This window comes from Mastigoproctus giganteus, chromosome 6, assembly GCF_048544385.1.
Source record: "Mastigoproctus giganteus isolate SK-2022 chromosome 6, ASM4854438v1, whole genome shotgun sequence".
Taxonomy (NCBI): domain Eukaryota; kingdom Metazoa; phylum Arthropoda; class Arachnida; order Uropygi; family Thelyphonidae; genus Mastigoproctus; species Mastigoproctus giganteus.
In genome coordinates this window covers 209,740,782-209,762,711 of record NC_143580.1, presented here as the reverse complement: position 1 = coordinate 209,762,711, position 21,930 = coordinate 209,740,782, and the positions used below count along the sequence as shown (strand labels likewise).

The 21,930-nt window shown below is 39.3% G+C and overlaps 1 protein-coding gene across 1 annotated transcript in view; it reads left to right on the top strand.

The window, feature by feature from the left end:
• puf (ubiquitinyl hydrolase 1 puf) overlaps window positions 1–21,930 on the top strand; it is a 1,022,896-nt gene that overhangs the window by 965,128 nt on the left and 35,838 nt on the right. The window lies entirely within an intron of this gene.

The window sequence follows — 21,930 nt, the reverse complement described above, 5'->3', positions numbered from 1 at the left end:
AAATTTAATTTAAGGCTGAATGGTGAAATTCAAAGGTACAGATGTACCCGTGTTCAAGTTAATTTGGTTCAAGCTCACATTCAAGCTAAGTTTATAATTGCCAAATTAAAATTTTCCTGCATTGTCTTCTTAAATAGTTACAAATTAGCTATATTTTTCCAAATTCATAACACACACACACACACACATCTTAAGAATGCCTGTAGTTTACTGGCAGATCCTGGCTTGATATTCCTTTTGCACTAATCCACAGAACCAAACAACAATTTTAGTTGTGTACTCATATATTATATTGCCGAAAGGCCTCCGTAGCCAAGTGGTCAGGAGTGGGAATGCAGTAGCACACATTCCTTGAGTAGACGGTTCAAGCCCCTGACTGCTAAATACAGTTGATCTGCCAACCTGCACTGGACCAGCGTGGCAGATTATGGTCCATTTCCCTCAGCATGAATTGGTGAGTAGGCTTCCATCCTGCAGTGGGTTGATAATGGCTGCAGTTTACCTTTACCTTTTTTTTTTTATAATATTTCTTGAAGTATCTGGACCTATCTTGGATTTGGGAAAAATGAACCATAACCTACCATTCACATGTCAGGAAGAGGTGTAGAAGCAACTACATTCCACTAGAAGAAATACAGTAGATGCATTGAGCTATTGACTTTCAATAGGGAGTTTTCATTGGATGCCATATTAACAATCAATCTGTTCATTGCCATTGCAGCAAAATTGCAATACCCTAGATCAGTAGTAACTGATATAATCGCCAAATAGAAACATCTTGGCATTACCATGACCATGATACATTCAGATAGACTACAGAAATTGTCAGCTCAAGTCGAATACTATCGACTAGGAGTTCAAGGAGACCACTGGGACTGATATTAATACAAGGACGATATATAGGAGCTGCATAGCATTCAATTTTATGGCAGAGCTGCAGCACAGCATTGACTACCGGGTGCACAATCCATTGTAATAAATGTCTGGAACATTGGAAAGCTGTGTTATGGAGTGATAAATTGTAGCATATAGTTTTCTGATCTCTTGCCTGTGTATGGATCTGGCAATTTCTTGGAAAATGTTATTTATCTGACTGTGTTATTTTAATTGTGAAGTGTGGAGTTTTTGTCACCACCTTTAGTTGTTTCTCATGGTATGGGCTTGGACCATCATTATTGCTCCTAGATCAATGTGGTATATTAACGTATTAGACAATCCAGCTCTTCCTACATTTGTAGCAGCAGTATGGAGAGGGGAGGCCCCTTTCCTGTTTCAATGTAATATCACCATGTCATACTACAATTACTTGCGGTATGTAATGCTGCCTGTAATGACTTGATTTGAAGACCTGGGAATGCAAACGCTTGCGGTTAAAGTTGTGCTCTGGCCTGCCCAGACCCCTCGACGCGGGCACCTTTTTTTTTTTTTTTATGTAAACCCCAAACACGAGAGATATTAGAACCTATAGTACTTAGTACCGTGCTTGGGTTGGAGGTTGAGAAGATGAAAGAAGATATTTGTTGATATTGGACTTGAACTTCTGTAGACTGTAATTTTCAGGAAATATGTATGAAGGAAGGTTGTTCCAGAAAACGGCAGTTGAATGAATAAACGAGGAAGATGAAAAGTTGGTTCTGTGGGTTTGAAGTTGGACAGTAAATGGATGTTGGTTGGTGGCAGCACGTGTTCGGACTGTTTTGAAAGAGAGCGTGGGAATTATAGAAGCCAATTCAGAAGAACAGTGCCCATGGAAGTATCTGTAGAAGAGGCATGCAGCAGAAACAGTACGGGTATGAGACAGCGAGTGGAGAGACTTTGTTAAAGATGAATCATTAATTAACCTAACTGCCCTCTTCTGAATGGAATCAAGAAGCCTGAGAGAAGTTTTGGGGGCACCACCCCAGATGTGGGAACAATATTCCATGACAGGGTGGATTTGCAATTTGTACAGAGTGAGCAGCTTGGTTTTCTCTTTCGCCGAGAGCGAAAGAGAAAACCAACTTTTTTAGATGCAGAGGAAGCAATATTTGTAATGTGTTTGAGCCAAGAGAGATTAGAAGTCAGGGTAATCCCCAAAAGAGATATATCATTTTGCCTAGAAATCGGAGGGTCACTAAACATAAGCATAGGAGCAGAAGAATCCTTTTTGCGAGATATAAGACAAGACTGAATTTTAGAAGGGTTGAAATCAACTAAGTTGTCTTTGCCCCACTGGAGAATTACCTGAAGATCTGCATTTAAGGAATTGGTAGCAGATTTTCAAGAAGTTGAAGCTGATTAAGCAGGACAAGGTTTCTCAAAATGGAAAGTGGAATGCAATGTGCTATCATCGGCAAAACTATGGATAGGATTTCCAGTCAATGGAAGAAGGTCATTAATATACAAGAGGAAAAGAGTGGGGGAAAGAACTGAACCTTGGGGGTCACTGGCATTAGTGGAGAAGTTAGAAGACAGAGAGCCATCTACCATCACCCTCAATGAGCGATCAGAGAGAAAACATGATAACCAATTACTAAAAACAGTTGGCAAACCATAAGATGGAAGCTTGTTTAGAAGACCTTTATGCCAAACACGATCAAAAGCCTTTGAGATGTCAAGAGAGCAACTATTTGTGTTTCACCAAACCTTTCCATTGAATTAGTCCATAAATGGGTAACATAAGCCAGAATATCACCAGTGGATCGACCCTGACGGAATCCATACTGGCAATCGTTGATCAGACGGAAGGTTTCTAGGTTGTTTAAGAGTTGGTGGTTAATTGATTTCTCCATTACTTTAGAAAGAGTAAAAGTAATTGCAATGGGACGATAATTGGATGGGAGGGATTTGTCGCCCTCTTTAGGAACTGGCTGGATATGAGCAAATTTCCAAGCAGAAGGAAAAACACCTTTGGAATAAGAAAGTGAAAAAAGGCGGCAAAGAATAGGAGTAAGTACAGGAGCACAGGTTTTGAGAACAAGTGGAGAAATACCATCGGGACCTGGAACTTTCTTAGCATCAAGATTCGTCAAAATCCTTCTGACATCCTTTTGACAGAAGACCACAGGAGGCATTGAATGGAGCGTGTTGAGAATGGTGGGAGCTGTTTTACCAAGATCATTAATACATGAGTTGGAAGAAAAATGGGATGCTAGCAGGTCAGCTTTATCCTTGGCTGAAGTGACAACAGAACCATCTGATTTGGACAGAAGTGGGAGCAGAACTGGGCAAAAATTGCAGCCAATAGCTTTGGCAAGAGACCAGAATGCTCGGCTACCATTAGGGCAAGATGGAAATTTTCTACTCTTAGCTTGTTCAAACTCCAGTTTGGATTGATTAATAACTGCTTTACAATTGTAGCGAGCTTTGGTGCACGCAGAAAATGAAACTGGAAAATTAAAAACAAGCCAATTACGATATGCAACATTCTTCTCTTGAACAGCCTTAGCACATTTATTGGAAAACCAAGGTTTATATAAAGGGCGAGATTTTAAAGTGGGGTGTGGGATAAAGGATTGCATTCCTGCAAGAATAATTTCACTGACACGATCTGAGCAAACGTTGACATTAGAAATTTTGAAACAGTAATCCGACCAAGGAAAAGAAGAAAAGAAGTCTCGCAGGACATCCCATTTTGCATTATTGTAATGCCAAACAACACGAGGTTCGGAATAGCCATGAGATAAAGGTTCCATTGGAGAAGAGACAATCACCAAGTTGTGATCTGAAGTACCTAAAGGACCTCTCATTTTGACCGTGTACTTAGGTTTGTTTGTGAGAAAAATATCAAGCATTAGAAAAATATCATGATTACGATTATTCGGTATTCTTGTAGGTAAATGAACAATCTGTGCAAGGTCATTAGTAATTGCAAAAGCCCCAGCATCTCGACCAGCTGGGTCAGTGTGACTAGAAAATGGAAGCCAGCTGGAGTTGTGAACATTAAAATCACCAAGGAAAATTACTTCACTGTTAGGAAAGTTGGACTGGAGAAAGTCAAGTTGCAAAGAGAGGAAGTCAAAGAGCTCCAAGTGATTAGTGGAGTTGGGAGAACGGTAGAGACAACAGATGAATTTGACACAGTGAGGTAGAGAGATTTTAAGCCAGAGAAGATCAAAGAGAGGAGATTCCAAATTGCCAAGTCTCTGACAGGGAATATCAGAACAGACATATGCACAAGTACCACCTTTGAGGCAAAAGGAATCATACAGCGAATAATTTGGGAATCTGAGATGAGCAGTAGTTGAATCAACCAATAACTGAGATGCTGTCAGAACAAGTACATGGGGTTTGGCAGACTGCAAGTGGAAATGGACATCGTTGAGATTAGAATTGAGACCATGTATATTTGTGAAATGAATTAAGAAGTGCTTCGGAGGTTTAAATATTTTCGCAGTTAAGCTTGCCCTATTAGTTTGACAATTCATGGTGTATTCAATAGTAAGAAAAGTGTGTGGGACATGCTGTATGAAGTAATGAAATTTTTGGATATGGCGTACACGTGGTAAGAATATACCAAGATCCTTGACATAACGTGGCCTCGACAATGCTCCCCACATACATACTACTCGGACTCCCTCCAGTCACTATCTGGCAGAGTAGAGGTAGCAAGATTATACACTAGCTGATCTGGAAGTCTCCTAGAGAGTTTCCAATAGGTTCAGTCCGGTGTTTTAACTAGCGGCCGGCTTGCGAACACCATTTTAGATCTGTACCCTCGAAATGTAAGGAATATTGGATCTCTCCACGATGTTCATCATAACCTCAAAAGTCATCAATCATACTGCATGATGGAAGAGATACCGAAGGGTTGACCGGAACTTAGCTCTAGAGACTAAACATGGGTTCCACCACTTCAAGCCTCCAATAAGCAAAGTGGTGGTATTGCACCAGTTGATGAGAGTCACCTACCACCTAGTACTGCCTGGTAACATAGAGGGGCAGCATTCCTCCATGTTGTGGAGGAATGCTGCCCTCGACCCCTGCTTACGTTGGTTCACACCTGGGTGGTCACCCACCATGTACTTGTGCATGGAGGTTTTACCCAGGATTACTAACAGTCCCACCATCGTGAAGGTGCAAGCAGAGGATTTGGCTGCCATAGACTGTCCAGACTTCACCGAAATTGGGTCCACTTGACTTGAGTGTCACCCGAATATCAGTTCCATCAGCGCTTTAGACTTCCAGGTAGCAAGTACAGCTTGTACAGCTGGCATATCTGAGAGGATGTCTGTGACAACCTCAAGGACCAAATGTGGTGAGGGGACCTCCCAGTGATGTTGCTGATTTTGCAGATTAGTATCACTGGAATCTAATGCCCATACCTTGGTTCCAGGGTTACATCGTTGGAATCCAGTGTGTGCAGCCGTGTCCTGCAACTTGTGGAATTCGGAAAGGGGGATATTGGTGGTTGAAGGGGCCCAGCCTTAATACACCACTTTGGCCCTTGCTTCGACAAAACGTGTGGTCCCAGACCGGCCCGACTGGGATCAATTGGCAGGTGGTTCTTACTGCTAGGGTCAACTGCGTTCCAATAAGTCTCCCTCCCTTTGGTCCTGGGATGGGATCAAGGCTTACTGGAAATGTGGGTAAGGTGTGCTCCTAAGTGAACTTGTTCACGAGTGGGTGTCCCCTCGTAGGGCTCCGTGGTGGGTAAGGTACTTAGGGCATTGGAAATTTTTTTTTATTCCTATGAGTATTATAAATTCAAATTCTTTTGGGGCCCTAACAAGGCCCCTACCTAATCGAGATGATAACTCAGAAAACACCTCCATAAAAAGAGCCAGAACTGAGGATACACCACCATCAGTGACACCGCTCTTCCTCATTCTCCATTCCACCAGAGAACAGTCAATTGAGAAGATGTCACCCTTCTTTATCCAGAAAGGATTAGAAAGGTTGGCAGGGTTACCCAAATCTGTAAAAAGACTGCGTTCTGGCGACCTTTTGGTCGAAGCTTCTACCACAAAACAAGTGGCAAAAATCATAAACTCTACATCCATAGGGGGAATACCTATCACCGTAATCCCCCACAAAACTCTGAATTCTTCACGAGGTGTTATATCAGAGTGGGACCTTCTTCATGTCTCCGAAGAAGAAATCTGCTCTGAATTGAAAGACCAAGGAGTGACAGCTGTCAAGAGAATATCGATACGAAAGGATGGGAATCTCATCCCTACCCAAGTTCTTATCCTCACGTTCAACACCCCACGGCCTCCAAGTTCCATCAAAGCAGGCTATCTAAACTGCCCAGTGAGGATTTATATCCCAAACCCACTGAGGTGTTTTAGATGCCAAAAATACGGCCACTCACAAACATCTTGTCGTGGTAACTCTGCCTGTGCTGGATGTGGTGTTAAAGACCACGAGAGCCAGGAATGTTCAGCTTCAAAACCGATCTGTGTCAATTGCCAAGGAGAGCACCCCGCCTACTCTAGAGCATGCCAGCGGTGGAAGGATGAAAAAAAAATCCAAAAACTGAAAACAGAGCCGAATATTTCCTACCCAGAGGCCAGAAAACGTATCCAACCAATAAATAACGGGAAACCTTCATATGCCCAGAAGATTTCTGCTAAGTACACTATCAGTACTAAAACTGAGATGACTATTCCATCAAGAGAGTCATTCACTCCGATTGCATGCTATTTATTGAGTTCACAAAAGCACACCAAAAAAACACAATCAGCTGCCACTCCTATATCCATACCTCCTAGTGCTCTACCACTACCAAAACCAAGTGGTAAAGAAAAGCTAAAAAGTTCGGAAGAGCCACCCATAACACCAGAATCAGTAGACGTAGAGAATAAGGAGGTACCGGATGAATCAGTCTTGGAACTCTTTGCGGAGGAAGAAATGGACACAGGACAGCGTCCACACCTCCCCAAAAAAGATAAATCCAAGATGCCAAAAGTAAGTCCTCACACCTCGGAAGCCGCCTGATGGACCCACCAAGCCAAAATAATGGCTAAATTCCTTCAATGGAATTGTCGTGGATTCTGGCAAAATACTGATGACATCAAGGCCCTCCTGCAAAAGCACGAGCCAGTTTGCTTTTGCTTGCAGGAGACTTATCTAAAGTCAAATGATAATCCCACCAAGCATAACATTACAATTTTTCATAAGGACAGAATTTCGGGTGGTCCTGCTCATGGAGAAGTGGCTATCCTTGTAGGTAACAAGGCCTGAACTGGGGTCTGGTTACCTACATGGAGGAATGGCTATCCTTGTAGGCAACCAGACCCCAGTTCAGGCCTTTCTTCTTACAACTAGCATAGAGGCTGTTGCAATTCGCCTTACAATGGGATTTATATTAACCATCTGTTCAATTTATTTGCCACCTGGGACTGACATCTCCCAGGAAGACCTTGATTGCAGTTGCCTCCCCCTTTCTTACTTCTAGGGGATTTTAATGGACATAACACCCTGTGGGGTAGTGCCAGCAATAATGGAAGGGGACGAGTCATAGAGCATATGCTAAATGACAATGACCTCTCCCTTCTAAATTTGGGAACCAACACATTCTTCCACATGCCTACCCATACGTTTTCTGCCATTGATCTTTCTATCTGCTCCCCTTCTCTACTCCCTTCACTGACTTGGGAAGTGGAGGAGAACCCATATGGAAGTGATCACTTCCCTGTGATAACCTGCTTATACAGTGGGAGACAGTGTCTTCCCTTCAGGTTACCACGATGGAAGACTGGAATGCCTTCCAACATCAGGCAAATTTTGACTTAATGCAGTCAGTTAGAAGCCTATCAACGATGTAGTCACGTACATCACAGAAAATATCGTCCATGCAGCTACCAATACCATACCGAAAACATCTGCCCAGTTTCCACCTTTTCCCAGCCATGGTGGAATTCACAATGCACAACAGCAAAAAAGGCTCAAAACAAAGCTTGGGGGATATTCTGCCAATATCCTACCACTGTTAATCTAATAGCCTTCAAATGGGAGTGAGCCAAAGCACGCTACATTCGCCGTCAGAGTCAAAAGGAATCATGGATCCGTTTTACATCATCTATTAACCAGTCTACCAATACTAAGGTAGTCTGAGATAAAATCCGAAAAATGAAGGGAAAATATACATCCCACCCTCATCGATCCTAGACTATAATGGATGCACTATTGCAGAGCCCATTGCAATAGCCAATGCTCTTGGGGAAACATTTTCAAACATCTCTGGGATATCATCCTATTCCCCAGAGTTCCTGGTCCTGAAACATAAAAAGAGTAAAAGAGGCACTAAATTTCACACTGAAAGGCCTTTTTCCCTACAACGTGCCGTGCCTTTCACTCTGCAGGAACTAAAAAGAGCTCTCTATCAAGCACTTCCAAGTGCTTGATAGTCTCAACAGCACTTCCAAGGAAAGTGCTGTTGGACCAGATGGCATCCATTATGAAATGCTTAAACATCTCTCACCAACATCTATGGATCGCCTGTATAACACAATCTATATAAAAGAGATTTCCGGATTCCTGGCGCATGGCATTTGTGCTTGCCTTTGCGAAGCCAGGAAAGAATCCTAAACTCCCTACTAATTACTATCCTATAGCTCTGACTAGCTGTCTGTGCAAAATCCTAGAGAGAATGGTTAATTTTTGGTTAATGTGGTATTTAGAATCGAATGATCTTTCCTCCAGCATCCAGTGCGGCTTCCGAAAAAACAGATCAACTCTTGATCACTTAATTAGACTGGAAACATCCATCCGGGATGCTTTCCTAAAATGTGAACATTTGGTGTCAATGTTCTTTGACATGGAGAAGGCGTATTACACAACTTGGAGATTTGGCATCTTAAAAGATTTGCATAGCCTTGGGCTTAGAGGGCATCTCCTCATTTTTATTAAAAACTTTTTAGCTAATCAATCTTTCCAAGTTGGTGTGGGATCCTTACTCTCTCGTCCCTTCTGCCAAGAGGAGGGAGTACCACAAGGATCAGTATTAAGTGTCATGCTTTTCGCCATCAAAGTAAATTCTATCACAGAACAGCTTCCTCCAACTGTAAACAGTGCCCTCTATGTTGATGACTTTAGCATATTTTGTCAGTCATGCAACATGAGGGTTATTGAAAGACAACTGCAACAAGCCATCAGTCGCCTTAATTCCTGGGCACTTGCTAATGGCTTCAGGTTCTCACCAGAGAAGACCGTTTGCTTACACTTTTGTCGTAAGCGTAATCTTCATCTTGAACCTGAACTAAGGCTCGGACAAAATGCTATTCCAGTAGTATCAGACACAAAATTCTTGGGACTTGTGTTTAATAAAAAGTTGACCTTTCTGGAACATATTCGTCCCCTCGTACAAAGTGCACGAGGGGACTAAATATTCTTCACTCGCTTTCCTCTATGCATTGGGGAGCAGACAGGTGCACCCTACTATGTATATATCGTGCACTTGTACGTTCCAAATTAGACTACGGAGCCCAGGTATACTCCTCAGCCAGAGACAGTGTCCTTCAATGGCTGGACCCTGTCCACCATCAGGCTATCTGTATCGCTACTGGAGCATTTCGAACATCTCCTGTCCAGAGCTTATACATCAAAGCAAACGAACCACCATTATCCCTTCAACATGAGCAGTTGTCTTTAAACTGTGCTTTAAAGTTGAAATCCCTGCCAGGCCATCCTACGTGGACATCCGTTTTTGAGCCACGTTGGGAAAACTTGTACAATATCCATCAGACTGCCAACCGATCTTTTGGTATTCATATCCAAGAGCTACTCAGAGAGTTTAACATCATGGTAGACAAGGTTGCACAAACACCAAAAGAAACTCTTCCACCCTGGCATGCTCATACCCCATTGTGCAACTTTTCCCTTAAGAAATGGGTCAAGTCTGAGACTGCATCTGTTTACCAGCAGCTCTATTCTGCACACCGAGCTGAGCACTCCGACTTCCTGCCAGTTTACATAGACGGTTCAAAGTCTGAATTGTGCATAGGATCTGCTGTTGTCTTTCTGCACACTATAATATCTCAGCAGATTCTTCCTAAATCCAGCATATACACTGCAGAGCTGCATGCTATAGAGTTAGCCTTGAATCACATTCGAACTTGTCAATGCCAAAGGTCAATAATATATTCTGATTCTTTGAGTCTGTTACAGGCTTTATTATCTTTGAGACACAACTCTCATCCAGTTCTCTGTCGGGTTCAGCAGAAGATACATTCTCTTCATGAATACAAGTTTGATATCTGCTTCTGCTGGATTCCTAGCCATATTGAGATAAGGGGAAATGATTTGGCTTACACTGCAGCCAAATCAGTAGCTTCCACTAATAATCATTGCCTGTCAGTCCCCTATACAGACTACAGGCAAATAATACGCAACAAGATATATAATACGCAACAGGCAAATAATACGCAACAACGGCAAGAACTATAGCATAGAGAGAGAACAAATAAATTATACCAGATAAAACCTGTAATAGAAACATAGCAGTCCAGTCTGCGCAGGAATCGGAGAGAGGAAGTTGTTCTTGCTCAACATTTGTTTCTGCTGAGGGCAGATGACCCTCCTATGTGTGAGTCTTGTGACACCATTTTATCAATAAAGCATATTTTAATAGATTGCATTAATTTTACCCATGTTCGCAATATATATTTTACCGCTTTTACTCATCTAACTGGGCCTTATACACTCAGTCAGATTTTATCAGACAATGGCCATGTGTCAGCAGTTTTTAAGTTTTTACAAGCTACTAATATATACACACATATATAAATTGGATAATTTACCTTTAAACTTATACTGCCTTATATATATAAATAACAATTTGACAAGGTAACCCTTTTAAAGGTTACCAGAATTTATCTTTGTTGATATTTTAATCTTTTCTTGGTGCAGTGTAATCATAGTCGTTTTTGCTTCAATAAAATCAAAATCAAGTCTGCCCAGAACCCAACCTTAACCCTATTGAATACTTGGATGAATTAGGATGTTGTCTTTAGCGTAGGCCAATATATCTGCAGTCAGTAGCTGAATTGGCCACTGTGTTGAAGGAGAAATGCACCAAAATATCAGATTCCTGTTATAAAAAATTGGTTCAAGCATTTATTGCTGCAATAAAAGGTTCTCTGAAACAATACAAATGACCATTAATTTTTGGAATTGTAGTGTATATGTGTATCAGAAATACAGATTCGTGCTTCTTTAAATTATTCAAATTATAATCACAGATGGGGCAGTCTTCTCTACCACCTTCCTGTTATCAAAAATTTGTTCGGAATCTATCATTGAGGGCTGACAGGATTACATGCGGTGCATTTTCAACTTTAGCAACTATAGTTGCTAAAGTTGAAAATGCAGTGCCTGTAACCTTTCTGACTCCTTTTATTTCATGGAATGGAAAAACAGTCTACTTTCTGCTACACCAAAATACAGGATTCACCCAATTAACAGTCTCAAATTACTAAAGATTTTTAAAAAGCAAGGGGAAAAGAAAGAGAGTCCAAGTTAGATCACTGGTTTTAACCCCTGGATTAAAAACCCCTGGAGCAAATCAGTATTCTAACAAATCAGATGGTTAGGCATACCTTGCTCCTTGTTCTACCTATTCCAAAAAACAGTTCCAAACATATCTCCTCTGAAACTACAAATCTGTGCACAAAATATCAGGTGTGTTAGAAACAATTTAATTTGCTATATCAAATATTTAGGCTCTTTTGATTTTATCATTGATAAATGAAACTCTGGCTATGATTAAAACAATTATCTGGCTCAACAAAGGAGGTGAAGTAATCTCCTCCTAAACTAGACACGTCTGAAAGTTATAAAAGTTATTACCTTTGGTGACAATAGTTTTGAAGCTGTAAGGACTACTTGTGTTTTTCTTTTCATAGTGGCAGTTTTTGCTTTATATCATACCTGAGAGAATGTTTAAACTGGCTTGTGGTAGAAATATTTGCAAATGGCTTTAAAATCTTTATGGATGACTTCAGCCTTCCAATCCCAGCCTATGCTCAAACATGTAATAACTTGGTTAACAACCTTGAAAGTCTTATATTTTAGTTCCCTCCCCACTGTGTGGTTCACACAAGAGCTTGATAAAATTTTTGCAAACTGTCAGTTTAATGATATCAGAGAAACAGAAACCAAGTATATTAACTTAGACCACCTACCCTTAGGCTGCTTGTGCAGAACAGCTGCCCTGGGAAGACAAAGATTTTAAACCGAAATACTCTCCCCCACCTCCAAACTGCCATAACTGGCTTTTTTTCCACCTGCCAAATTTTATTATCAAAACTATAGTGTCCAAAATCTTTCATCATTCCAAACTATGGTGTAACGGCCAGCTCACAGTTTGCTTTTTCCTTAAAATAAACTGCTCACTGAAATTATAAATGGAACCCATCAATCGATACATACTTTCAAGTTCATTATTAAAATAAAACTCTTTCAACAGCTGAGACAGGATTACTCTACTCCTCATCACACCAAGCTAAACATTCTGAGCACACTACACCTAGTAGAGTGGGTCAACCACATTCTTAAGATTTCCTTATGCAAAGCAGTAATGGATCCAATGAGGAAGTGACTCAATTAACCCTTTCAGCAGTAAGATTACCACATGTGGATGGGTCTCTGTAGTGAATTTTCATAATGACATGTTCTGTGGAGGGAGTTTTTTTCGTGTAATTTTGTAAAAATGAACACTTTTTACTTAAATACTTTAAAATATTATGTTCTTATTATGACTATTAACACCAGAATAAGCCCAACACTAAAATAAAATTATTATCAAAAATCAAATAAGAACTTAAGAATTTAAGAACGTAAATAAAAAAAACTGTTACTTTTTGAACAAGCAGCTATATCCTTTCTATTTTTGTATTACTTGTTTCTGTTTGATCAAATTTTGGATCTGAATTCCATAAAAATTCTTCAATTTCATCTTTTGTTTGCCCATATTAGACAACTGAGGAAAATACGTGTGATCTCCACTTTTCAAAATTATTTTTTGCCATCTATTATAAGCTGCCTACAGTTAGTTGGAAACACAGGTATTAGATGGTAGCATATACTAGAAAAATATCAGGACAATTCCTATACTAGTGAACACGGTTTGAATCAACCTTCAAAACATAGCTCTATGTATATACTTCCCAGAGCCCACTCATAAAAAATACATAATACTACTGTAAGGGTTAGTCTGCAAAGCCTTAACATGATCCAAGCAAGAACTAATTGCAGTAGTAAATCAGTTACCTAGTGTGTTCTGAGGCTACTGTTCTATCCTCAGAACAGACAAATTTCCAAGTTATGACCTAAAAATTACCAGTTATTATAGCATTGATATCCTTATAGTCCTGATGAACAAAATGTTCATCAGGACTCACATCTATATCAAGTGAGCATCTTACCTTTCTGTGATCACTTCCAACATTTATGTTGTTCAGGACAGTAACATCATTCACAATATATCTTCTGTTAGTGAGGATGAAGTCGATTTCATTAGTTGTTAATCCATTTGGGCTCTTCCATGTCCACTTTTTTTGTTCACCCTTTTCTCAGTTATTACAAAATCATTTAACTCCCTGTTAGAATTTGATAAACATCTGGCCCTCTCTTCCTTGAATAACTCCTCATGTGTGAATATAGATGCAAAATACTCATTTAGTTTGGCAGCTATCTGAGAATGATCATCTACAGTCAAACCATTGATATCAAGTGGATTAATCTGATTCATCCCTTTCCTTTTAGAATTTACACAAGTAAAAAAGTCTACTGTTTTTCTTTGCATTGTTTTCCAAAGATTTCTCATAATCTGCCTCTGCTTCCCTAACGTCCTTTTTGACTTGATTACAGACTACAGTCAGTTCTGCTATAATGCAGTACACGTGTTCCTAAAAATCTCCGCATTATGGTATTTCGCACATTAAAAACAACAGGCTTGTGTGAAAAATAGGGATAGGGGCAGAGCACCCAAAAAAAAAATGTTCGGTCTCGTAACTAAAATAGTAAAAAAAAGTTGGAAACCCAATAATATTGCTAACACAGGTTTCATCGTGAACTTGGTCCGGCTTAAGTCTTTTAACACCTGTTCCGTTGTAGCTCTTGGAGGTGGTCTTCATCTCGCCATCGTTGTCTTGGTCGACCAACACCTATCTTGCCTGTAGGTTTGTAGTTATAGTTAAAGGCTAATTTTGGGATCCAGTCTGGGTTCATTCTTTCTATGTGGCTGATCCATTTTTCCTGATACCATTTTATGTCATTTACTATGTTATCTACTTTTAATTTCTCGTGGATATCTAAATTTATTTGGTGGTCTAGTCTTCTGAAGCCTAATAATGGTCTTAAAAATCTCATTTGTGCTGCTGCTAGTTTGTGTGCATATTTCTTATTTATGACCCAAGCCTCACAGCTGTAGAAGAGGGCTGGTTTTGAAGTGATGTTGTGCAGTCGTAATTTTGTTTCAGTTGTCATTTGTTTTCCGAAGTGGCATTTAATCGTTCCATTCATTTTATTATATTTTTGTAGTTTAGTGTGGTTGTCTTTCCCTTCATTTGATATTAAATTTCCCAAATAGGTGAAGTCAGATATTTGTTCTATTATTTTATCATCAATAACAATTTTGACTCTTTGTATATTTTTTCCACATAATCCCATTGATTTTGTTTTTGAGGTGAAGATTTTCATCTCGTACTTTTTGCCTATTTTATTAAGTTCATTTGCTGCTATCTGTAGTTCATCTTCGGATTTTGCAATTATAACTTGATCATTAGCATATAATATAGTTTGGATTTTATTCCTGTTGTTCAACTGTATTCCGTTGTTAATTGTTTGTTTCCATTCTTTAAGAATTTTATTGATGCAGATATTAAATAATGGTGATAGTCCACATCTGATAGTTGGCCATTAGAATATTTTATACAGACTTTTGAGTTTTTATATAGGCTTTGGATCGCTTTCCGGAGTTGGGTTGGGATATTTTCTTCACGTAGAATCTGCCAAAGTTTTTCCCGGTTTACATTGTCATATGCTTTTTCATAATCAATAAAGAGCAGAAATGTTGGTGGATTGAATTCTCTTCTTTTCTCCAAAATTTGTTGTAGTGAGAAAATGGCATCTTTTGTGCTTCTCCCTTTTCTGAACCCACATTGTTGTTCTTCTAAGAATTGTTCACTATATTTATTAAATTTATTCTTTAGTATATTAGAATATAGCTTTGCAGGGTTGACAGCAGTGTTATCCCTCTGTAGTTGTTAGGGTTATTTCTGGAGCCTTTTTTGTGTAAATTGATTACTATTCCTGTTTCGCAATCTTTGGGTATCTGTTGCTTATGCCATATGATGTTAAATAATTTTAGTAGTGTGTTTTTTAGTAAGGTGCGCCCATATTTAAATAGTTCTACATTCAAATTGTCTATGCCTGGGCTTTTTCGTTTTTTTGATTTTTGTAATATTAACTCTAGTTCTTCCATTGTTATATTTTCTTCATCTTTGGTTATCACAGATTCATTCCAATTCCCTAGTGCCTGGGTTATACCATAGTTTGGAATAGTGTTGCTTCCATTCTGCTTGGGAGATGGAGTTGGTTTTTATTTGATCATTTGTGTCTAGTTGTAATTTCTTAAAAATTTTAAAACCTCTTCTCTGTGGGCCCGTGATATCACATTCTAAAGATTTAACAAATTTATCCCAGTCATCTCGTCGGATTCCTCTGGTTAGTTTTCTGACTTCTGCTCTAAGCATTTTATATTTTATGTGTAGATGTAGGTCTTTAGTTTGTAGGAACAGTTTATAGGTCTTTTTTTTCTCATTGACTGTTTGTTTCAATTCTTCATTCCAAGTTCTTAGCCAGTTTTTATTTTTTATAGGTTTATATCCAAGACTTTCTTCAGCAGCTCCCAGAATTGATTTTTTCATGTTTGACCAGATTTCCTCAACATTATAACTTTCATTTGATTTGAGTTTATCTTTCAATCAAGGTGCCTCCGTAGCCAGGTGGGAAGGAGCAGCAGTGCGTAGCACACGCTTCTTGATTAGACCGGGGTTCGAGCCCATCACCACCAAATACGGAGGATGCGGAAAAGTCAGGGAATGACCACCGCATATCCCGGAGCAATATGGCCTTAGTTGCTAATGCTCATAAAAAAAACCAAATAACACAAAATAACAATCTTTCCATCGACTTTCATACAGGAATTTAGTGCTTTCGTCTTCCAACAAATGTATTTTTAATTTCTTAGTAGTTTTTGTTGTATTTTCTTCTTTTTATTAAGATAATTTCTTTTTATTTTGAAAGTGCTTTCTACTAGTTAGTGTTCACTGTCAATTTCACTGCCTCTGAATACTCTAGTGTCTCTAATTTTGTCATTAAATTTTCATTAATGATAATATAATCTATTATAGACTTTGTATTTCTTGCTTCCCATGTGAATTTATGGATATTCTTGTGTCTGAAAAAAAGTATTTGTAATTTTAAGTTTATTAAAAATGCAGAAGTCTATCAAGCATCTTCCATTATTGTTGACCACGGGTTCGCCTTCTGATCCTATACATTTTCGCCTTCTGATCCTATACAGTCTACTGATTGAGCGCCAACCCTTGCATTAAAATCTCCTGCTAGTATGAGATACTCGTTTTTGTTAGTTTGGTCTATGATCTGTTGTAATTTGTCATAAAATTCTGTGGTTTCATCAATGTTGCCTTCTACTGGTGCGTAGATGCCAATGATTGTTATTGTATAAAATAGAATTTTTAGTCTTAATTTCAATATTCTGGGTGATGTCCAAGAGTAGTCTAATATTTTGTTTTCCCATTCTTTCTTTATTATAACAGCAACTCCCGATGATGCCCACATTTCACTTGGTACTCTAGAGTATATCATTATGAAGTTACCTATTTCTTTGGATCCTTTGTTCTTCTTTTTTGTTTCGGTAATGACTGTTATGTCAATATTTCTATTTTCTAGTTCCATGGTCAATTCATCTAATTTGTGATTTATTCCCCTAACGTTACAAGTAGGTACTTTAAGTTCCTTAATCGTAGTTCTATATCCATTGCTTAGGTCGTTACCCTTGAGATCCATCCAGTTTTTTCCCTTGAGCTTATTTCGAGTATTTAGAATGTCCCCCGGATAGGTTACCAGCCTTTCGCGAGGTAAGTCCTGAGCTGGATATCATCACCCTTCTCTTTCTTGGCGATTCCTCCCTCTCCCCCCCCCCCCCCTCCCTCTCTCTCAGGATAACTCGGGAAATTTTTTTTGGCTGGTGCAGCATAAGCCTCAGGCTTCCTTGCATCATATGCTAATAATAATAAATAAATAAGTCTAGTGGTGGGGCTGCCACCTTATAGCCTCTAGACAGACAGGCTTCAGGTACAGCATTTCCTCTGTGTGTGATGGGACAGTTATACCACTAACATAGGTTTAAACATCTTAAATTTCTAATAAATAAATAAATATTACAGTAAATATAGCACTTTACCTTGACAAGATATTATGAAGTTTGATTGATATTTCTGTTGACTGACTTTTTTTTTTTTTTTTGCATTGCAAAATTTAAAACAGTAAAAAAGATGATCAATTATTAGTGTCGAAAATGGCATGCACCAAAGAGAAGATTCTGAAGATGTATTTGTTTTTTTTATTGAAGAGGAAGGGAAAACATTTCACCATAACGTAAAAACCCACAGAATTCCAGCTATCAGTATTATTGCAAATGCAATAAGATCAAGTTTAATACCCATTTATAATTAGACTGCGCTGACAGAAAAGCCCATTAAACTGGGAACTTCAAATTGTTTTTATTGTTTTATGGTAGTGACTTCCAGAAATGTACTCCTCCACTCACGCTGTCCTGCCTCACGAAATTTCTGTTCGAACAGAAAATCTTGCAATACAGCGAATGATAAGTTTTATAACAGTGTCTCCGACCAATACAATTACAGTAAATGGGAAATATAGCTCTCACACATTCAACGTTTGACATTTTTTAAGCTTCGTAAACTTGTGTATATTGCTGCGCAGGTCGCTACGCTCAGCTTGGGTTTTACATTCACCTGGTATTACTCGCAGACAAAATCGCTCATGAGCCAATGTGAAAGTCGCATTGTTCCCTAATATATCAATCGCATTGGAGAAAATTTGCATTGTGAAGATGCGTTTTATAGCAGAACTGACTATATCTTATATCTACCATAGGCATCTGCATCTCCTGTTAATTTATATGCATCCAATGCATTTTTCTTCTCTGCCTCGAGTCTCATTAGGTCATCTGACATTCATTTAGGCCTAAACCTTGAACAGTATTTCTTAGTTGGTATGAAAAGCTTCCAAGGTTAATTCCTTGAATGCTTCCCATTTAGAATTTGCTGTTGGTAACATCATCAGTTGGTTCCACTGTATAAAATTTAAAAATCTCTGAGACCACAGTAATTACCTTTATGAAAGCAAAAACCCTTCCCTTTACCCCTGATGGTAGTTACATCTTTAAGTAAATCCCACATCAGTACACTGTGATCACTGCCACCTAGTGGTTCCTTATCTGCAGATTCTTAATGCATGAAGAATCACTGGTGATAATTAGATCAAGAGTTTATCTCCCTCTGGTTGCCTCTCAAGCATGCTGCTGTAGAAAAAAATCATCCAATAAATCCATAACAAAAGTCTTGCTAGTGTGAGTGACCAACCCACAAGTTCCAGTCTATATCTGGGAAGTTAAGATCCCCCATTATAAAACAATTTGATTTATTGGCCCACTCTATTCTATCCTGTCAATCCCTTCTGTACCCATTGTTCTCCCCAAATTCCAATTCTGCATTCCTTATCTCTGTGTGATACCATGTCTCTGATATCCCAACAACATCAGCCTTTGATGTCTTCACCAGCACCTCAAATTCATCAAATTATTTACTCTATATAGTAAATAGGTGCATGTATATGCAAGTATACATGCACCTATTCTTACTCTTAGTACCTTAACACAACCCTTGTATTTACTTGTTCCATGATGTCTCCCAGTACCTCACTTTCCAGGCTGCTACTCATTCTAATAGAAGCAGTGCAAGAATCACTTTCACCTCTGCCTGTGGCTACTGTTAATCTATTAGTCTGAAAATCCCCCCCCCAAGCGAGCAGGTTTCCGACCCACCTGACACTGACACGATAGCATCAGCAAATTTTCTTTCGGCCTTTCTATTTAAGTGTATCCCATCACTGTAGAAACAATCTCTCCTGTTAACATTGTTGTACATTGGTACTAATCATATGAAGAGTAGATCTGTGGACTTACTTAACAAGTACAGGTCCATGTTGAAAAAAAGTTATGAGTTAGGGTTAAATTTAAAATTATCTGCTATCCTGCCCACACATGATAGGAGGGAGTACATGATAAGAGCCTTGTCAATCAGTTTGGCCCTAGAGAGATTGTGCAATTCTCATGGGGTAGAATTTTGCTCAATGTGCTTCTTAACAGAAGGGAAACCTTCAGGGACTTAAACTTGGAGACTACTAGGCTTTTCTTACTAACTATGAAATACTGTTTAAGGTTTAGGTCTAAATGGATGTCAGATGAATTAATGAGGCTTGTGGCAGAGAAGAAAAATTCATGGGATGAATATAAATTATCAGATGACACAGAAGCCTATGGCAGATATAAACTAGTCTGCAATCAAGTCACAAAGGAGGTTGAGAAAGCCAAGGCAGATAATAAGAAGTCTCTGACAAAGGATGCCAAGAAAAGCAGCAAAGACTTCTTTGCTTATATTAACAGTAGAAAGAAGGGGTTGAATCACATTGGTACACTTGATGTCAATGGTTCAACTGTTGATGATCCTACTCAGGTTGCTGAGAAGCTAAATAATTGTTTTCCATATATATATTCACACATGAGGAATTCTTTAGGGAGGATATGCTAGAAGTTTATCAAACTCTTAACAGGGAGTTGAATGATTTTGTGATAACTGTGAGGCAAGTGAAGAGAATTTGTTGAAGCTAAACATATAAAAGGCACCTGGGGTGGATGGGATCTATTCAATTATATTGTGGGAGGTAGCATAGTAGGTAAGCAAATCCTTAGCCATAATTATGCTAAGATCATCTTTGGATTCAGGGAAAGTCCCCATGCACCGGAGATGTGTGAATGTATCCCCAGTTCACAAAGGGGGATCGAAAGGTCGCATGAGTAATTACAGACCTGTTAGCTTAACTTCTGTTCCAAGAAAAATAATCGAGCCACTCGTTTAAAGACGTAATGCAGAACTATCCAGACAGGAGTACAGTTATACTTCAGTCACGGCATGGATTTGTTAAGGGGAAACCTTGTCTGACCAGACCAATTTGATTGGATACTCTGATGCAATGACAAAGGAACTGGATGCAAAAAAATAATTTTGATATCATGTACTTGAATTTCGGGAAAGCTTTTGTACTGTTGCATGTAAAAGACTACTGTACAAGTTGGAGCAATGTGGAATTAAGGTGAAATTACTGCTATGGATAAAGGGATGGTTTGAACAGAGAGTGATTATCAATGGTAACTGCTCTTCATGGTCCAGTGTTATTAGTGGAGTCCCCCAAGGTTCAGTGCTTGGGCTTATTGTTGTTTTCTGTATTTATTAATGATATTGGTGAAGGTATATCATTAATAAATACAGCAGTGTAGCAAATGATACAAAGGTTGGCAGGGTGGTTAATGACAGTAATGCAACAAGATCCAGAGAATTTGTCTGAGAAATGGTAACTGAAGTTTAACTGACATGATACTGCATATGGGTTGCAGAAATCCCAGAGTAATATATCAACTGTGTGATACTACATTCAGGGTAATGGAAAATCAAAAGGACCCAGTGGTAATTGTTCAGTCTGATATGAAGATCTCTGAGCAATGCAAACAGGCTGCCACGGGGTTTTCAATGATATACAGGAATTTTGCTAGCAGGGTTTAGGAGGTGATTATCCTTTTGTACAAGGCTATGGTTAGGCCACATCTTGAGTATTATATCCAGGCCTGGAGGCCTCACTTTAGGAAGGATGTATATCTACTGGAATGGGTACAGAGGAGGGCAACAAGGTTGGTTGGTGAGCAGAAAAAATGAGTGCTCTTAGCATTAGCATTAGTAGAGGCATTTGATGCAAGAAAGCAAGCTTATGCAGCATCAGCCAAAAAAAAAATCCACTTCCACTTCACCCCTCTGTTCGTTCAAAATACCTGTCCAGCTGAGCCTTAAATTTATTTAAGCTATCAACCTCCACTACAAGGGATGGAAGTCTGTTCCACCAACCAACCACCCGCTGGCTAAAGGCAAATTTCCGCACGTCTATCCTACATCTGTCTTTCCTCAATTTGAATTTATGCCCTCTCAGGTGATTATTCTGAGCTAGAGGAAGAATCCCATCAGCATTGAGCATGCTCAAACCATTCAAGGCTTTATACACCTCTATCAGATCACCTCGCTGGTGCCTAGTCTCCAGACACTGTAATTTGCAAAACTTAAGCCTTTCTTCGTAAGAGCATCCCTTTGTTCCATTCACTAATCTTATTGCCCTTCTCTGTACTCATTCCAGCAGCTCTACATCCTTCTTGAAATGAGGCCTCCAGACCTGTATACAGTACTCTAGGTGTGGCCTGACCATTGCCTTATACAAGGGAATAATCACCTCCTTATCCCTGCTGGAAAAATTCCTGTATATCATTGACAATACTCCATGAGCTACTCTTGCAGCCCGTCTGCACTGCTCAGAGAACTTCATATCTGCCTGCACAACCACCCCCAAGTCCCTTTCATTCTCTACCACTGTCAGTGTAGTACCACAGAGTTGATACGTTGCTCTGGGGTTGCTGTTTCCCATGTGTAGTACTTTACATTTGTCAATGTTAAACTTCATTTGCCACCTCTCAGCCCATCTGCTCAACCTTTCCAGATCCTGTTGCAGCAGCATAGTGTCAGTAGTGTCCTTCACAACCCTGCCTACCTTTGTATCGTCTGCAAACTTGAACATTAA